The sequence below is a fragment of the Ambystoma mexicanum genome, chromosome 5q (genome assembly GCF_040938575.1).
Source record: "Ambystoma mexicanum isolate Mex_15411 chromosome 5q, UKY_AmexF1_1, whole genome shotgun sequence".
Taxonomy (NCBI): Eukaryota; Metazoa; Chordata; class Amphibia; order Caudata; family Ambystomatidae; genus Ambystoma; species Ambystoma mexicanum.
In genome coordinates, this window is record NC_090933.1 from 861,557,356 (window position 1) to 861,576,187 (window position 18,832).

Genomic DNA, 18,832 nt, shown 5'->3' on the forward strand with positions numbered 1-18,832 from the left:
CCCAAAACCACCATCTTTGAAAGGTCTTTCCACCTCCAAAAGGTGTTTCAACTGGGCTGAGAGAAACACAGAGCTCATAACAACATGGTCAGAGGCACTCATTCCATTTGTCTGAAGCTGCCTGCAGGTGTCAGGGGACCTACAAGAAGCATCCAAGATCGATCTATGAACGGCTCATGTGACCACAGACCCCAACACCGCCATCTTTGAAAGGTCTTTCCACCTCGTAAAGGGGCTTCAACTAGGCTAAAAACACCACAGAGCTCATGACAGAAATATCAGAGGCACTCATTCTTTCTGCCTGATGCTGCCTGCAAAAGCAGCCTGGTGCCCCCACTGGCTCCTGCTACGAATCTGAGCACAGCATCCTCCCTACATCCAACTTCCCTCAGCCAACTGCACCACCATCAAGTGACAAACAGGACGGGCAGACCAGGACTCCATCTCCTGGGCTGCCCTTGTCTGTAGCCACAGGCTGGTGGCCATGCTTCCCCTTTGCACAATTGGTGCTCCTCACCACTTTCTGTACTTGACTCCTTGCTTTGGGGTGACTCAGACCCAGATTACCCAGCAAAGGGCAACCAGCTGAGGCCAAACCTCCAACCTCTTTGCCTCTTCGCCTTTGAGCTGTTGCTTTGCTTTATCCTGCTACTTGCTTGTGAGTACCAATTATGTCTATACCCAGCCCTGTCCTCACCATGCCCTGCTCCTACTAACTCTTCCTTTCTCTTCTACTTCTCTCTTCACTCTCCTCTGCTCAAAACCATTTCAACTCTCTTCATATCTTATCATCTCTTTTCTTCGACACCACCCCACTTCTCACTCACCTACCCTCTGTGGTCACAAAACCTGTAACCCTACCTTTCATTATACTTCTTCTACTCGCATCTACCCCCAGTGCCTCTCTCCTTGGCAGACCCAACATCAGTGTGATTCTACATCTCAATCTCTTTACTGACCTTTGGAATGCATAATCTGTCTGTAACAAGAGTTCCCCAACTCTGACTTCCTTCTTTCCCGTTCTCCTTCTCTCGACCTCATTTCCTTTACAGAAACCTGGACTTGGATTACACCTACCATCCACACCCTAAAGTAAACTATGAGGAAACACCTTTGCACTTAGCAAAGATCTAGACACTGCTCTTATCTTCAGCTTTATCTGACTGCTCTTCAAAACTACTCCTCTCCTCACTCCAACATTCCCTTCACCATTGACCGTATCACTATAAACATTGTACTAGAAATATAAACACAGGTTCTGCAGGGGCCTGCAAAGCCCCAGTGGTCGCATTTGGCATTTGATAGGGACATGTGGGGATGGCAGGAGCCACGCTCCCTCGCTAACTTTCTAGCCCTGTGTGACCTTGAACTTGCCTGCATGAATATATTACAACATTCTGAAGGTTTGCAGGAACCAAAACAAACTCCTATCATTTGTTTTATTGGAGATTCATAAACAATGGACGCGTAGTAAATTTCCAACTGTTAGAAAAGATAGAAAACATAAAACAAACTACAAAGCTGTACATATTTTTTTTTTTAAACTAAGTAACACATATGAATTTGTTAAGTTGCTGTGTGTCTATTTCTTTCTTAATGTCCTCCCTCCTTCTTTGGATACATTAAAGTTAATCATGAATACAGAAGGAAACAAGAAGCATAATGAGCCCACTACTCATAATGGTCAATATAGTCACAGAAAACGTTCTTGAAAGAAGTGTCAACTCAAAATCCATGGATTAGGGGGCGTGGCTTGGCGCCGAGGCAAGATGGCCGCCTAGAGGATCGGCTCCGCCTCACATTAAAATAAAATAGCATTAGGGAACATAATATTTTATTAATACTTACCTTATCTTCATGCCGAGCGTCTTGAACGTCCCGCTCGCACTCGGTGGAACTTCTCCGCGGCTCCGGCGTCAGGGGGGACTTCACACGCTGCAGTTCCAGTCAGGGGCTTCCGCATCGGAGGGACGTCGGAACGCGAACCGCCCCTCGTGAGGAGAGGGGCGGCGTCCTTCATCAGCTGACACCGCTGGCTGGGCCTAAACCTCGAGCACTTTTTCACGGGAACGCCACCTACTGGAGAAAAAAAAAACAACATCTTTAAAGTAAGAAACTGCTTTTAAGCGCACACGCTAACATTTCATATAAAAGCGTTCTGGTGAGAAAGGCTTAGGGAAAAGAAAAAAAAAAAAAAACGTTTAAAACAAACAAGAAAGACTGAAAAGTTTGAAGTATAATAGAGGCAACACAGGTCTCCAACCTTATTAAGGAAGATAAAAGTTATTAAAGGGGCGAACAGGCTCACAATACTAAGCACGTCAGTCAATCTCCCTTCTACAAAAACCCATTTCTCCGTTAAACCTTATATTACTACCATGCCTTCTAGTTGCAACTTACCGATATTGGTCTGTCAAGCAGGATTATAATCTCACAGCCGGTTTATACCTACAGCTCCACTAGTCCAAACCCTATCTATGGACAACAGCTATAAACAACAAATCTATTGCAACCTTCAGTAGTATATTCCTTATTATTCAGGGCTTTTCCACGTTTTGGTCTCTCCAGGTCAGAGGTAAGCTTTGGGAATAATATGGATGTAATAATTATATACTACTCGTCAGCATAAATATCTTCCACAAAAAAAAAAAAAAAAATTACACGCCATAACTACTCGCACATATTATCATCTTCTCAGTTATGGCAACCAGCAAGGCAAATCTAAAAAATGGCACCTCTACCAAAGACGCCACCGCCTCCTCAACTACTCTAAAAAGACCCAAAAATGACTCCCCACCTCCAATTGGATTCTCAGACTCCGCGATTGAAACCATTCTAGCTGAAATAAGGGCACTCAAACCCTTTATGGAAACCACTAACACAAAGTTACAACAACTTGATGAAAGGTGGATGGGAGTTGTCAACAGAGTAGATGAGGCAGAGAAAAGAATTGGCGCGCTTGAAGATTTATCACCCAAGGTTGCACAAATGGAGAAATCCATCAAAGAACTTCAAAAGCATAACGAAGATTTGGAAAATCGGAGTAGGCGTAACAACCTACGCATCTCGGGCCTGCCTGAAGGAGCTGAGGGCACAGACCCCATTGCCTTCCTACAAAAATTCCTACCGGCCATACTACATTTGCCTTTGGAAACCACTTTTAATATACAACGTGCCCATAGGATTGGCCAACCCTCAGCCTCTCCCTCAGCTCGTCAGCCACCAAGAACGCTCATTTTTTACCTGTTAGAATACTCTCAACTGCAACTTATCATCTCCACAGCTAAAGAACGTAAATCTCTAATCTGGCATGGTAGTAAGTTATTTATCTCACAGGATGTGGCTAGAAGTACAGCCCAAAGAAGAAAGGTCTTTCTGGCGTTCCGGCCTGCCCTTAAACAACTTAATGTCCGATACGGCCTGTTCCACCCTTGCTCCTTTAAAGTTACATACGAAGGACGCTCTGCAGTCTATGATGATCCCGCTGACCTAAGGCTCTTCATACAATCCATCAAAAATGAAAACATGGACATCTCTTCTCCAGCGACGGCCTCTAATTCATCTACTACTTGAAACTGGTTCCCCATCACTTGACTTTTACACTCATAAGTATCTAATTACCTAATGCTTTGAACTTACATTGATATTAACTATGTGGGGTGGGCGCTCTTTTGGGTCCATCTTCCACAGGAAGTCGCTTTTTCCTAGTTAGCGACTCGGTAGGCGTTTCCTATCCCCCATATATATATCCCCTTAACTCCTTATCCCATGTCCTGTTTGATCCCCAAATTCATTCATTCGTCATGGTATACTATCGGTCAAGATGTGATCAAACCCCTATCTCCCTTCCCTGACCCTCAATGTTCCTTCCTTCAGCACAAATATTGGTGTATACATTATTTCAATCGAATGACAATGGTATATGTGTATTTTTGTACGATAGCTATAAGATGTATGAATATCAAATTTCCGCCAGCCAGATGATATTTAAATGCATAACATGGAATATTAAGGGTTGCAAGAATCCAATGAAAAGATGTAAAGTACTATCTCACTTAAATAAATTTAAACCAACAATAGCTTGTCTACAAGAGACACACTTATCCCTCAAAGAATCAATGAAACTCAAATCTCTTTGGGTGAAGGAGGTTGTTGCTAGCCCAGCTTTATCCAAGAAAAATGGTGTCGCGATACTTATTAGCAAAAAACAACCCTACAAAATCCTTGCCCAAGATGCAGATACAAATGGTAGATGGGTTTGGGTGAAACTGCTAATTGACACGACACAATTATCAATTCTCAACATTTACGGACCTACACTACCAGATACCTCCTTTTGGAATAATATCAAACAAATGATTTTGAAAAATGATTTCGTCAACCTGATAATGTGTGGCGATGTCAATCAGGTTCTTGACCCCTTTTTAGATCGAAAATCCAGTTGCATATTCAAACCCAACAAAACTCACAAATCCTTTATAAATTGTCTAGGAGAGACAGGACTAATTGATTCATGGAGGATATCTCATCCTTCACATTTGGATTATACCTACCATTCTCCCCCACACAACACATTGTCACGTATTGATTATATTTTTGCTACAAAAACTCTTTCGGGATCCATTATAGACTCAAAGATTGCCAATATCATTATCTCTGACCACGCTCCTGTCATTACTTCCTTCTCCCTTACAGATATGAAAAAGGGTTCTCCTAGATGGAAACTTAACAATTTTCTTTTAAATGATCCTAAATCTATTCAATCCATCAACGCTTTCATTCAACAATACTTTAACGAAAACCAAGATCAAGATACCTCCACTGTCAATAATTGGGATGCTTTCAAAGCGGCCCTTCGTGGCCACATAATGGCCCTATCAGGCAAGAATAAAAAAATCAGGAAAAAACATCTCGACGATCTTTACTCTAAACTCACTATCGCAGAACAACATTATTATACTGACACTAACTCAGCCAATCTACGACAAGTCATTAAGATACGCTTTGAAATCAATAAAGAAATTACCGAGTTGGCGGCAGGAACCATTCTTAAGTATAAAACTAAGATCTATCATACTTCTAATAAAGCAGGTCAAATGTTAGCCTCTTATCTAAAAACCAAAAAAGAAAAAGTTCAAGTCTCTCACATTCAAGATAAGCTGGGCAAGATGCATCATAGGCCTGATGAAATATTGGAATGCTTTAGAAGATTTTATACGGAACTATATACTCCAGAATGCGCTATTCCCAGAGAAAACATTGATTCCTTTTTGAACAACATCAGTAGAACCACCTACCCTGACATTGATCTATCTCATCTAGAAAAAGACATCACGTCTATCGAGATTACCAAAGCCATCCATGGCCTCGGAAAAGGAAAAGCACCAGGCCCTGATGGACTATCCACAGAATTCTATAACACATTCTCTCAATCCTTAACACCTAAGCTCAAAAACCTTTTTTCATATTTTATCTCGCAAAAATGTTCGTCGGGATCATTTTCTGAAGCTTTGCTTATCATTTTTCCAAAACCTAACAAGGACCCTACTCTTCGTAGCAACTATCGACCCATTTCCCTTATCAATATTGAAAGCAACATTTTTGCCAAAATACTTGCCAATAGAATTGAATCCTCACTCCCAAGTCTAGTTAAACCAGACCAAACAGGATATGTAAAGGGACGTAATATATCCTCTAATGCAAGACTCCTATTAAACGCCATCAACCTTGCTGCCAATGACAAAAAAGACACACAAGGCTATGCGGCCATTGCATTAGATGCGGAAAAAGCTTTCGATCGTGTCGACTGGAATTTTATGTTTCAAACTCTACGGTGGCATGGTTGTGGTGAAAAATTTATTTCACTGGTCAAACTGCTTTACTCTGCCCCCAATTCGGCTATTTACTTAAATGGTCAAACTTCCTCCTCCTTTCACTTACTAAGAGGAACGCGTCAAGGTTGCCCCTTCTCACCATTACTATATATCCTCTCTCTTGAACCACTTCTAGAATCAATAAGATCTACCACAAACATCCCAGGAATTCAAGTCGGTGCTTCAATAAATAAAATAGCTGCATATGCAGATGATATTCTTATATTAATTAAAAACCCCAAACTTCACATTCCCAACCTCTTGAGTATTTTATCACAATTCGGTCAAGTATCAGGATATAAATTAAATACACAGAAGTCAGAAATTATGCCCTTAAATCCATACTGCCTTAAACATGATATCGTCACTTTTGGCCTCAAATGGTGCAATAGCTCAGTCAAATACTTAGGTCTTCGTTTTGCCCCAACTATCCCAAATACGATCAAACTCAACACTGAAACACTACTGGGCACCCTCAAGGATCTAACATCCAAATGGTCTCCACTATACCTCTCCTGGTGGGGGCGCTTAGATACTATCAAGATGATGCTTACTCCCATAATACTATACTATCTGCAACTTCTCTCCGTCCCATTATCCCTTTCCTTTTTCAAATCCATTTACTCTATACTACTTAATTTTCTATGGGGAAAAGGAAAAAGTAAGAGAATTGCCCTGACAAAACTGAAAGCCCCCTATGATATGGGGGGAGTTAGATTCCCTGACTTTAAATCATATCATCATGCATTTCTTATAAAACAATCTCGTCAATGGTTCATTGATCCTATATCCGCTGATATCCCAACCTGGTGTACATTAGAAAAACAAGTAGTTTTACCACACGAAATCACGGACTACATATACATTTTCAAACATTCAACTAAAAAGATTTCAGACCCTATTAAAGCTTCAATATCTGCTCTACAAACCTTTCTTTTTCCTCACACTATAACTCCTAGTAAGCATCTTTCCCCACTATTATGGCATAATAAGAACATAGTAATTAATAACAAGATCCTTAACCGCAAAACATGGATTCAAAAGGGTATCAGATTCGTCCAACAGATTATAGATCACACGTATGTCCTTTCCTTTCAGCAATTCTCCACCACTTTTAACATTACTAAGAAAGACTTTCAATTTTATAACAACTTAATTAATTCCTGCCTTGATGCACTTGCCCAATTTTCCAATGAAATTCTTACTCCTGATGCCCTTAGACTAATGCACCTTACCACAGGTGGTGAAGTTCGAGCCTCAAAAATTTACAATATGCTCACCTCAAATTTTAAGATTTGCCCTATACGTCTGAAATGGGAACTTGATTTGGGCTTCATGTTTGAAGATGAAATATGGCATCGTCTGTTTGCTAAAATTAAACAAATATCGGTATCAGCAAATATATCACAACACTATTATTTCTTCATGCACAGAGCATTTATTACTCCAACCAAATTGGCTAAGTCTAATCCGAATTATAATGCTAAATGTTGGTCATGTGGCATATCTCCCGCCACGTATATGCATATGTTTTTTGAATGTTCATTTACTGTTAAATTTTGGCAGGAAATCTGGAAGCTTCTTAAATGTATCTTCTGTGTTGATGTGCCCTTTTCCTTTGTTAACATATTTTTAGGAAGTATAGCCATTACAACTTATTTCCCATCTGACTCTGCAAGACTTTATGACTTATTCATCTGTATAGCTTTAAAATGTATTACGGCTAACTGGAAAGACTCTAGTTCACTTTCCACCAAAATCTGGTGGAACACCATTTGTAACACTCATAAACTAGAGATGTGCATGGCCAATAATCACAACACAATTCCTAAATATAATGCTAAATGGTATTTTTTCACCAGGTATCTTAACTGTTTTAATGCAACTGCTCATGGTACATAAATTTACATTCTTATATTAGCATCATTATTCATATTGCCATACTTATTCAAAAATGCTAGAACTTGATAATGTTTGAAATGATTAGATTATTTTGATGAAATAATCCAATATACCCATTCCCCCCCTATCCTCTTCCCTCCTTATCCTTATATGTCTCTAGTCTGTCTCCCTGTACGTCTCCCCCCAAATCTCTATTTTCACTATATATAAATCACTCGTTGCAGACCTGTGATATAATTAATTCTAAACTACATGTTATATTAATGCGGTTTATATCTATTATAGTTCATATTACATTCGCAAGTGAATTTAACAAATGATTTAGCCTTATAGAAATACTATTACAAAGGATCAAAATCAATTACTATGTCATTTCTCTGTTGTTCTTGTTTTATTCAAAGTCTGTAACCTGTTGATATCTGTATCAAAATCAATATTTTAACAATAAAAATCATTAAAATAAAAAAAAAAAAATCCATGGATTAGCTGAATTCTTTCCAGAATACCCTCCTGCTATGTGTTGATATTTGTGCATGTGATGAATACTCTAGGCTGAGATAGACAGCATCACCCCCATCACAACTCCAACAGTTTATGTTCTGTTCTGTGCCTAGATGGAACATCTTCTCAATTATCCAATAGATTCTCACAATGATTTTGAGATGATTATAGCTGATTAGGATAGTTACTCATTCTGAAAGAAATGTGTGTCTATCCAGATCAAATTCACAGGGAGAGAATTTTGCAATGTGCAAAGAACCATCCACTACCACCAATTTGTATAGCTGTTATTTAATTAATTTTTATGTATTTATTGTGAGACAGTATTTTCTCAAACGTTTCACATACTAAAAACCCACTCCTAAAATGTTCAAATTTCATCTTAAAACCATAAACATTTATCCAAGTACATCTTAACACCATCCCATAAACATTAAAAAAATTCCAATTCATCCTTAACACATCTTGGGCCTCATTACGACCCAGGCGCTAAGTGGTTAACGGCGCCATAAAAGGCTGCGGCGCCGTTAACCACTTAGCACCTTACTACGAGGTCCCTTTGCGGGACCCGACCTGAAAGGCTGGTCTGGACCAGCCGTTAAAGTACGGACCCGCAAAGGGACATCGCAGGCAATTACGGTACCGCAATTTGTGGTACCGTAATTGCCTCCTTCCCCATTCCCTTTGAGCACTATGGGGCAAAAATGGGAATGGGGAAGGGCCATGGTGAAATGGGGAAATACCGCCCCTCCAACCTTGGAATGGGGCGGTATTTCCCCATTTCACCATGGCGGACTCGTTACAACACCGGCACCAACCATGGTGCTAATAGCGCCATGGTTTAGCGCCGGTGTTGGAATGAGGGCCCTTAACACATAATCCACAAGAATGTTAAAACTACCAATTCATCTTGAGACATCTTGGCACATAGTCCATAAGACAATGACACATACAAGATCACTTATTGAACATCATTAAAAACCTAAATAAATTGGGCCTCCAATAGACAAAAATAAATGAAGCACGCTTCATGTTCTCCACTCATAAACAGAAACTATGGGCCTCATTATGAGTCCAGCGGCAGCCGTGCTGGTAAATAGTATAAAAGTCATAAATTTACCGGCACCCGGCAATGGGGACTTGGGTAAATCCCCATTTCCGGGTGCCGGTAATTATTACTCCCCATTCCCATTTGAGTCCATTAGGACTCAATGGGAATGGGGAGGCCGGATGCACCGGCACCATTCATAAATGGTCCCAGTGCATCTATCGAGGTCTGCTCGCGGGTGCCGGTCCACCCGTCAGGTCAGACCTGGCGGGCGGAAAGGCGCCCGCAAGCAGAACTCGTAGTTTGCCAGTCCAGTAACAACGGTGCCCGTAGCTTACCGGCACCGTTGTTAACTAACGGCAAACTTGTAATGAGGCCCTATATTCTTTTCATAGTAAGGCCCCCCCCAAGGCCTGACTATATGAGTGCTGAGCGTCTCAGGTTTAACATGGATTCACATTCTCCCAAGAGATATGTCAGTGTTTCTAGTTTGTTTTCACCATGCACACAGCATGCCTTCATTCCTCTTGAAGGCAGAACCCAGGGCCCAGCTGTTTCACACATTGGAGCCATGTTAAATTTAATCTTCAAAAAATCCCATATCAGATAATTACCAATACATTGTCTGACACAGGCAGGTATGCCCTCCGTCTCTTGAATGTAACTGATAAATTCCGAGGCATGGGTATGTGTCGCCAAATTTACAATCAATTCCTCCCTGGAGTAGTCAGCCAGAATGACTTTCATTTTGGACTTACATTGCTTTGATGTTGTGCCTACAGAATCCTCTGAGATGGTTAATCCCCACTTACTTACCAGTTCCTTCATCCTAACAATATGGCTATTAGGCATTAGCTGAGATCGAGTAATAAGAACATCATAAATCAGAGCCCGACGTGTCAACCCAGGGGCCCTTCCCAATTTCCAAAGGGTAACTGCACAAGCCAGTTGAACCCTTTGAATGACAGGTGTGATATTCAATTCTAGGAACACCATTTCATTAGAGGAATATGCTGGGAGTCTTATGAGATTTGTGTCCCCCACCACAACTTAAATTTGAAACCCGTTTAGTTCTCTAATTGTAATATCATTTTCTATGCTCTACAAAATAGGAAAGCTCTGCATCTAGTACATTTTATTGTCTATGTATACTTTTTGCATGGTATTTGTACCTTCATTTTTTTCGCAAACATCATTTTATGCACTAATTGTTCTTCGCAAGTTTTTTTTTATGGACTACCATTCGATGGAACCGTACCCAACGAAACCCCGAAGATCCCAACCAGCTCACTCTGCTTTCTTTAGGATTCCTGATTCAGGATCTATAATATACTTCTTGGGCCACAACAGGAGTCCTCGGGGGGGGGGTATTTCACAGGTTGGAATATCTTCCTTGGGTTGGGGACTCTAGGGAATCCCACGTATACAATCTAAAGGGGGCAGGATCATTGAGTGGGTGGCTGAATCTGGCCCCCAGGGCCTCCTAATACCAATTCAGAGTTTTAGTGAAACATCACACATACAATACAGAACATCCTGTCAAACACAAGAACCCCAAATGCCATGTCGCATAGCTGGAACCTGCCCTTTGTATTATGTAACAGGATCATTGTGGCATGTCAAAGGAGACCACAGTGGCATATACCAACTCCCCATCATCAAAGATGTATGAGAAGCCACATAGGTGCTCAAGCCACACGTGGCATGATATGTTAGATTTCCTTACTCCACAGAGAACATCCAAGTCGGGAAAAAGGACTTTTACAATATTGTCAATTTTCCAGCCAGTGGTCATTGGAGTAATAGATGCCACACACCTGGCTTTCAAGAAACTGTCACTGTGGTACTCACCTATTGTAACCTGAAAGGCTACACCACTCTACATACAGCTTTACATACAGCCCCCTTCCCATGCACTTGCGCCATCTGAATGACACTTGGCCTAGTAGGATCGTTGTCTATCCTCCCTTTGTTCCCCCCCTTGCCTCATCGCGCCTTGAAACACTTGTCTATAGGTGCATTATAAATGCCATATCATATCATGCACACCTTCAACCAAACACCTACTCAAAGTGATTCCCAGGATCATTTTATGGCAGTTATCCTGCAGGCCAGTCAGTTTTCAAGCACATGCATACAGACCAATGCAAGGACTCTGTCATATTTGGTAAGTCAACATTCAAAGGCACATGTGTAGGTCATTACAGTCACAGCCCCATCGAGCTACAGGTTCCCACTTCCTCACAGGCAAGAGCTGTGGTGTCATGTAAGTCCACCTTCATCATCCCCACAAAGGTGACAGATGAAACCCACTTAAGACATGGTTCATGATGCCACCCAACAATACCACTACAAGAGAGATGAGGTGCTACAACATGGCCTTGACACAGATCATGTACCATTGAGGGAGTCATCCATATACATCTGTTGGCAGCAAGGCCTATGAGGAAGCCAATGACTCTGTTGAACGATAAAAATATTGTACATTTCACTCATGCTACACAGCACAGTCACAGATGTCCATTTAACCATACCCAACCAACGCAGTTGACCAATGGTAGACGTGCCACTAGACCAATTGCTCAGAGCCATGTACAGAAAACCACCACATAACAGTGTCCTGGGGCATCTGGGGAAAGGAGAAGAACTGCCATGGCCATGGGCATGAGTATATAGCACAATGTGCAAGATCAATGCACTCTGCTTTTCAGAGTCACACACTTGCAGCTATTTCCCCTGACATGACGACAGGGAATAGTGAAATCCTTGACTGGACTCTGGCTAGTCCCCTGGGTAGAATTAGTATAGGCATCAAAATATCTATGTTTTCAATCCAATCTCCAACCCACACCCCAGTGCAGACACTACATGCTCAACAACTGTGACTGCCCTCACTTAACTAGGTAAAATTGGGGTTGGTCTGCTCAGCATCTACTTATAGCCATTTTGGTGACATGCCCATGTGACTTGCAACTTTCTCAATAGCCCAATATTGTAAAGCATCACACACTGTGCCTAATAGGATAGCCGAAAAATGAATTGCAGTTGATAATGGTGGATGTTTAAATTTGAGGCATGGACAATGGTGACCCCAAACCAGCTGGAGTAACATCTGTGATGTGGTGAGTGCCGTCCCCTGCTGAAGGTGGAGGATTCTCTACCTCACAATTCACGGAACGTGAATGAAAACTGTATCTGGCACATCTCATGCATTTGAGCACCAGATGTCGACTGCTCTACATACAATATGTTGCTCACATCTTGAAACACAGTAAGTAGTAACATACTTTATTTCAGTTTTCAACATTAACAATAAATACAATTTCACACACAATCATCATATTTTAAAAACAGAATTAATATACTCTCAGCAAACGTTTAAAAGCTTCAACAACATATTTACATAGGTCGTTCGTAAAATGCACATCTACGCATGACAAAACAAAATAAAATGTTTTTTGAGACATAAACGTCTCAGATCCTGACATTTTGGAACACAGACTTTACGTTTATACAGACAAGAAGTGGGCAATCAGCAGTTTGTAGGTAGTCATTGTCTTTCTCATTTTGATCTTATCTTCCAGAAATTGCCAATGTCCCTTCAGTGTTCTTCCCTATCCTGCTCTGTCCTGCTTTGTTGCATCTGTTGTTGCATCTGGCAAGACTTTAAAACTCTTCTTGTCTCCTACATGATGTACTCAAGAGCATCTCAACCTCACACATGATCCATTGTATGCTGCTAACAATCCCCTGTCCTCTACTGGAATGTTCAGTACTATCATTTATTTTGCATTTATTTATTTCGTTATTTGCATTTATAAAGCGCGCCTCGTGGCGCTGTTACAGCAAGCTTACTTGGTTACATGAGAACAGCAGTATCGCTTGTCTGTGGTTCTTGGTTAAAGTGAGCCATATAAGCGACAGTTGATGGTTACATTGCAAGCACACCCAACAGCTGTGCTGTCTAAATCTGGGGCTTCCTAGATTGCCTTGCCTACAATACTGCACGGACTATTGAAAGGGATGGGGACAGCAACGTTGGCAACATCTCCATTAAGCATGTTTTTGCCTGTTCTCTAATGCGGGTAACCAACAAAGAGACACACCTCTCTCCCCTGCCCTACCAACACAGTTCACATCAGAACACTGTCCAGGTTCAACGTAACTCTGGTAACTGGAGCATACGTTGCCAATACTTCTGTAGATCTTGCTGTGTCTCCATTTAAGGTGAAACTTATTCCTGGGACTCCATGGGTATTATCTTGGGGGAACGAGTGCATGTCGCCTCTGGCCCTGGTTGGGTAGAAGCAAAGACTGCCATAAAAGGTTAAGGAATGCTACACTTCACATACATTGGCAACCCCTGTTTGATATATGCCAGAGGAAACCTGACAAATGATGTCAAGGGGGCTTGTGAGCACTGTGTATGTCATGGTATACTCTACTAGGGCATGTCCACGTATTAGGGAAATGGGTGGCTACATCTACCTAATTGATGAAAGTGTGTTTTGCTAAAGGCAAGTGAAGGCATAGACCTATAAGCATGGTTAACCAGAGTAAGGCATGAAGCACTGACGAAGGGAGTGCCTCACATCACCAACCCCATTACCCCTTCTCTCTTCACATACCACCCACACAGATCATTAGTTGGGTAACGCAATACAGGTCCCCATGCCTACATGCTCTACGTCTGTGCACCATCCTTTGTTGAAGACCTACATACATCTGGTCGTATATCAACTCAGGTTGAGCAGTAGTCCTAGGCACTTGGGTTTGTACACAGAAGTGCCTACTAATGTCTTCCCATTTATTCTTGTCTTGTAGTATATTTATCCGCTGTGGTCAAACAGCATTAAATGATGCTGTACTTCTCAAGCCAGGATCAGTATTGTGAAGAGATGTGGTGCTAGTGTTGGTTCACAATGTCTGTTTGCAGGTGGGGGGATTGTTGGTGGTATTGTTTGTGTCTGTCTTGATGTTGTGTGTCCTTTGGCTGTTGTGGGTTTACTCTGAATGCTGTAGGCCCCAGATGTCTTGGTTTCGTTAGCAGTGTTTAAAGGGTTTGAAGAGTTGTCCTAGAGTGTGAGTGTCATGTTCATAAAAGGCATCTGCTGTACAGCTTCCCATGAGCCTCTGGAGCATGGTCTGCTGTCTTTGAGGAGGCCTTTCATTGTTTCACCATTGCTGCATCGACCTCTGTTCTGGGCGGACAGGTTCTGCTTTACACATTCCCATTGTGTATGTTCAGGAGTGTGTGCAATGCATTTAGGCTGATTGCAGTTGATACTGGCTTCGGGATGCTGCCGTCATTAATTTGCAGGTCTGTTGGTTGCTGCATGGGTTTGCAGATGGACTGCATGATGGCTCAAGTGTGGGCATGCATAGATAGCATACTGTTCATTGGCAGGTATTGGTGCTGGGTGTCTGGTAATGATGGTTTCAATTTTGTTTTTGGCAGAATGGCATGACTGAAGTGTTGTGGCAGTTTGTCCCAGTTGGCTTGTACAGGAATTCATGTTCTGTGTACTGTTGATCAGTGGATGTTCACTGATGCTAGTGTAGTTCCCAGTCAAGGCTGCACAGCTGTGGAACTCACTTCCCCATGACATTAGAGAACCCCAGCCTTTTGTGAAATTCAGACAGAACATGACCAACTTGTTGAGAGCCAATGACACCTAACTACCCTGACCTGCGTGTACCTGCCGACCTAAGCTTGGCTTGCTCACCAGCACCAAGCTATTTTTACCCGACTCTTTCTTCATGCACTGGAATGCCCCGGGTGCCTCCTGTATATTACTATTGTATATATTATGATTTTATACTCTTCTCATGATTACATGCACAGGCAATTCTTTGTTCTGGACCTAGATCCCTTGCCTTGTATATATCTGCCCAATGTAAATTGTCTGAATCTTGCATATATCTGCCTAATGTAAATTGTCTGAAGACCATGTATTGTACTACTTACCAGGTAACTTGTATATATCTGCCTAATGTAAATTGTCTGAAGACCATGTACTGTACTACTTACCATGTAACTGTAACTAAGCTGAGCATATTCTTGTCATTTTTCTTCTGCGCCCTAATGCCCCAGGGTCTGGCGCGCTCTATAAATACTAAACTAAACTAAACTAAACTAAACTAAACTAAACTAGTTGTGTAAATGTTACATGGCAGTGTTGGCTTGTCCTATCTCTGTTAGTGCAAGAACAGGTGTTTACAAAATTATGGCTATCTGCAGATCATTGATAACTGTGATGGTTGTCAAGATACGGGTAAGGCATTGGTTTACGGTGAGGGGAAGTGTACCCTGAGATGCTTGCATAGCTCTAGTGGGCACTGGGTGGGTGTTTGTTCATGGCAATGGCATGGCAGAGCACCATGTACTGTCTTGCAGTCCATGCTCCTTAAGTCTCCCCAGCAAGTGCATGTGTTGCGTAGGTTGCATAAGTTTGCTTTTATTTGTAACTTTATCATTCTCTTATATGGGTCTTGCCCATTTGTGTTTGTACTGTCTGAATGTAATCCTGGCCTTCGCTTTGTTATATTAAAGGGTGAAATGTGCAGCTGACTGAGTGAATGGGCCATTGTATCTGGGTTCATGTCATTCCCTTCAGTACGGTCAATGCATATGTTGTGCCTCCATCACCTTGGAAGTTTAAGACATGGCATATTGAATGAATATGTCGCAGTGTGCTGTATTTCGTGGTTGTCATGCAAGCTTGTTTCAAGAGTTAAGTTGAAAAATTACGGGTGCGATCCTGAATGTTGGAAGGTGCTAAAACGCCACAAAGCAGTTTTTAGTAGTAGATGGTAGGGGGCAGCGACTACCTAATAACCTACAAGACCACCCGTATGGCCTCATAGAGAGGTAAATAGCAAGCAAACCAAAATAGGTCTTGAGTTGTCAGCGCTCTCCCTATGTAGTAAGGACAAAGCTAAAATATAGTTTCACAAAACAATCTGCAATATTCAGTCAATGGTCCATATGGTGGAGAAAATTGAGTTTTAATTCTGTGATGAGTACCGCCGACACATTTTTCGACAAACACTTGGTCGTTCTCAAGGCACAGTATCACAATTAAATGTCTCCGATGACAAGTGTCTCAGTTGCCTTCATGCAGAGAATGAAAAGACTTATATCATACAATATCCTTATGTACTTGCGTCAAAATGCATCAAAACCAGCTTCAATCTTGTCATTCAACGGTGATATAAAGTACTGAACACTGTATATAACGGGATCAATCCCTGCTCGGGAAGGCAACTGAGACACTTGTCATTGGATACATTTAATTGTGATACTGTGCCTTGAGGACAACTACGTGTTGGTCGAAACATGTGTCGGCTGTACTGATCACAGAATTAAAACTCAATTTTCTCCACCATATGGACCATTGTCTGAAAATTGCAAATTGTTTTGTTAAACTATATTTTAGCTTTGTCCTTACTACACAGGGAGAGCGCTGACACCTCAAGACCTATTTTGGTTTGCTTGCAAGCTTTTGTCAAGTTTGCACTTTTGCAATGGGGTCTTTGTGCCATAGTTCTGAGTGAGTTGTAGATCTTCAGACGGCAGAAGTCATCCCGAGGAAGCGCCATTGCCCTTATATATGTATCTGGTGAATGGGCGGTTTGGTTTCTGAAGGAGGTATACTGGTAGGTGTGTCAAAATGGTGTAATATCCTTGGTATTTTCCCAATCTTGTTAGACTCAATAATGCAAAGCACATACAAGTAAAGACAAAATACAAGGTCATTGATGACACTATGGCAATTGAGAGGGGCTGTCACACACAGTCATGGAAAGCTGAGCAATACTGTATCTGACAGCAATGTTATATGCGACTGGTGGAAAACAAGGCCCACCTCCTTCCAACCTGTCTCAAACATAAGAGAAATACTGTGAAGAATTTTCCAGAAAGGTTAATGGCTTCACAAAGTTAAAAGATGAAACTGAAATCCAAGTCCTGATAGGACAAAACCCAGGAACAGTAGAAAGTAGAGCGAATATCTTGGACTCCAGCAACAACATAAGAAATGCAAGCTCATATTACCACCGATAATCTGCATGTTGTGGTAATACCTTTATCTCCATGAGTCATGCAAATAAAGCATTATTGCATTTAATTGTATGCAATTCAAAGCTGCTAGGGAAAGAAAGACACCTCAATGACACAGAAATGAGTGAGGATGATCTAAAAGGTACATTTGTAAACTAGGGAAAACAGTTCTGAACACTATATAGACAAACGTATAGGCAAAGGACCAAGGATGGGAGAGACGGAGTGATACTTGCCTTGAAAAGTGAAAGGGTGTGAGAAGGATATCAAAAGGAGGAGGTGGTGAGAGAGGAATACACATACCTCAAAGGCACAAAGGTAAGGCAAAAAGGTAAGTAAGGCCCAGTCTGTAAGTTCATGGCTTCTAAAGGAGACTCCAATGCAAAACCAGGCCAATCTTAACAGTGTGTCTACTTCTCTGACTATGTGGCCTGAACACATTCATGTTCATGATCGGGACTTATCCCTGAGCACCTTCCCAGATGCAGTCCTGGTGCTGCACTGTCTTTCCCCTTTCTTTTCCTTGAGGCGACTCAGGTGGCTCGTTACAGAGGGTTCAACAGGAAACAATTTGCTTGACTACAGGGATTACCCAGATATCAAAATAAAATAAAAGGAAGAATAAGGAGCTGGAGAAAGAAAGTGTACCTAACAATTACAATGCAGGCTGTGTGCTGATTGGGCAGAGGGGAGCAAAAGAGTGGAATGCCAACATTGTGGTCCAAGGAAGAATGTGCTTGGAATGCTTAAATATCTTAAAACACGTGCCTTGCATCTGTGTGCAAAGGACAGCACAACAATTTGGGCAGTGAAGCGGGTGCACAAGGGCATGGAAGGCTTAATAATCTCAAAGCCAGTGCCTCATGTTAGCACATGTCAAACAGCGATTTGGGAAATACTGCCACTGATGCCAAGGCTGTTGCTGTTGTCGACTTGGATTTGTTGGTGCTCTGTGGAAATGATCACTGCTGCGTCAGCATGCGCCAGCCATACCGAGCTTATTCTGCTCTATATATCGCCTTGGAAACCTAATTGGAAATCTTGAATTTTTAGGTGGAAAATCTTGAACAATCAGTGTTTGGGTGAGCACAGACATCTGAAGGCATGGAAAGCAGACCCAATTGAGCACAGCACAGACACGATTCCTACCCTGCTAGTTAAGGATAAACATAGTTACCATCTGATCTCAGAGAACCTATCCTCCATCCAAAAACAGGATCTTCGAGACCTGCTAGAACAATTGCCATAGGTATTATCTGAAGAGCTGGGCCGAGTTCTCAATTATTTCCATAATATCCACACCCCTCATGGACAGACAGTAGACCCTAAACCCTAGCTCATCTCTGAAGTGTGTAAACAGAACATAGAGGAAGAAATTGTATAGAACCTTTGACTATAGGTATGGTCCCAAGGCGCTGTAGTTTGAAAGCCCTCAGAGGGACCGAA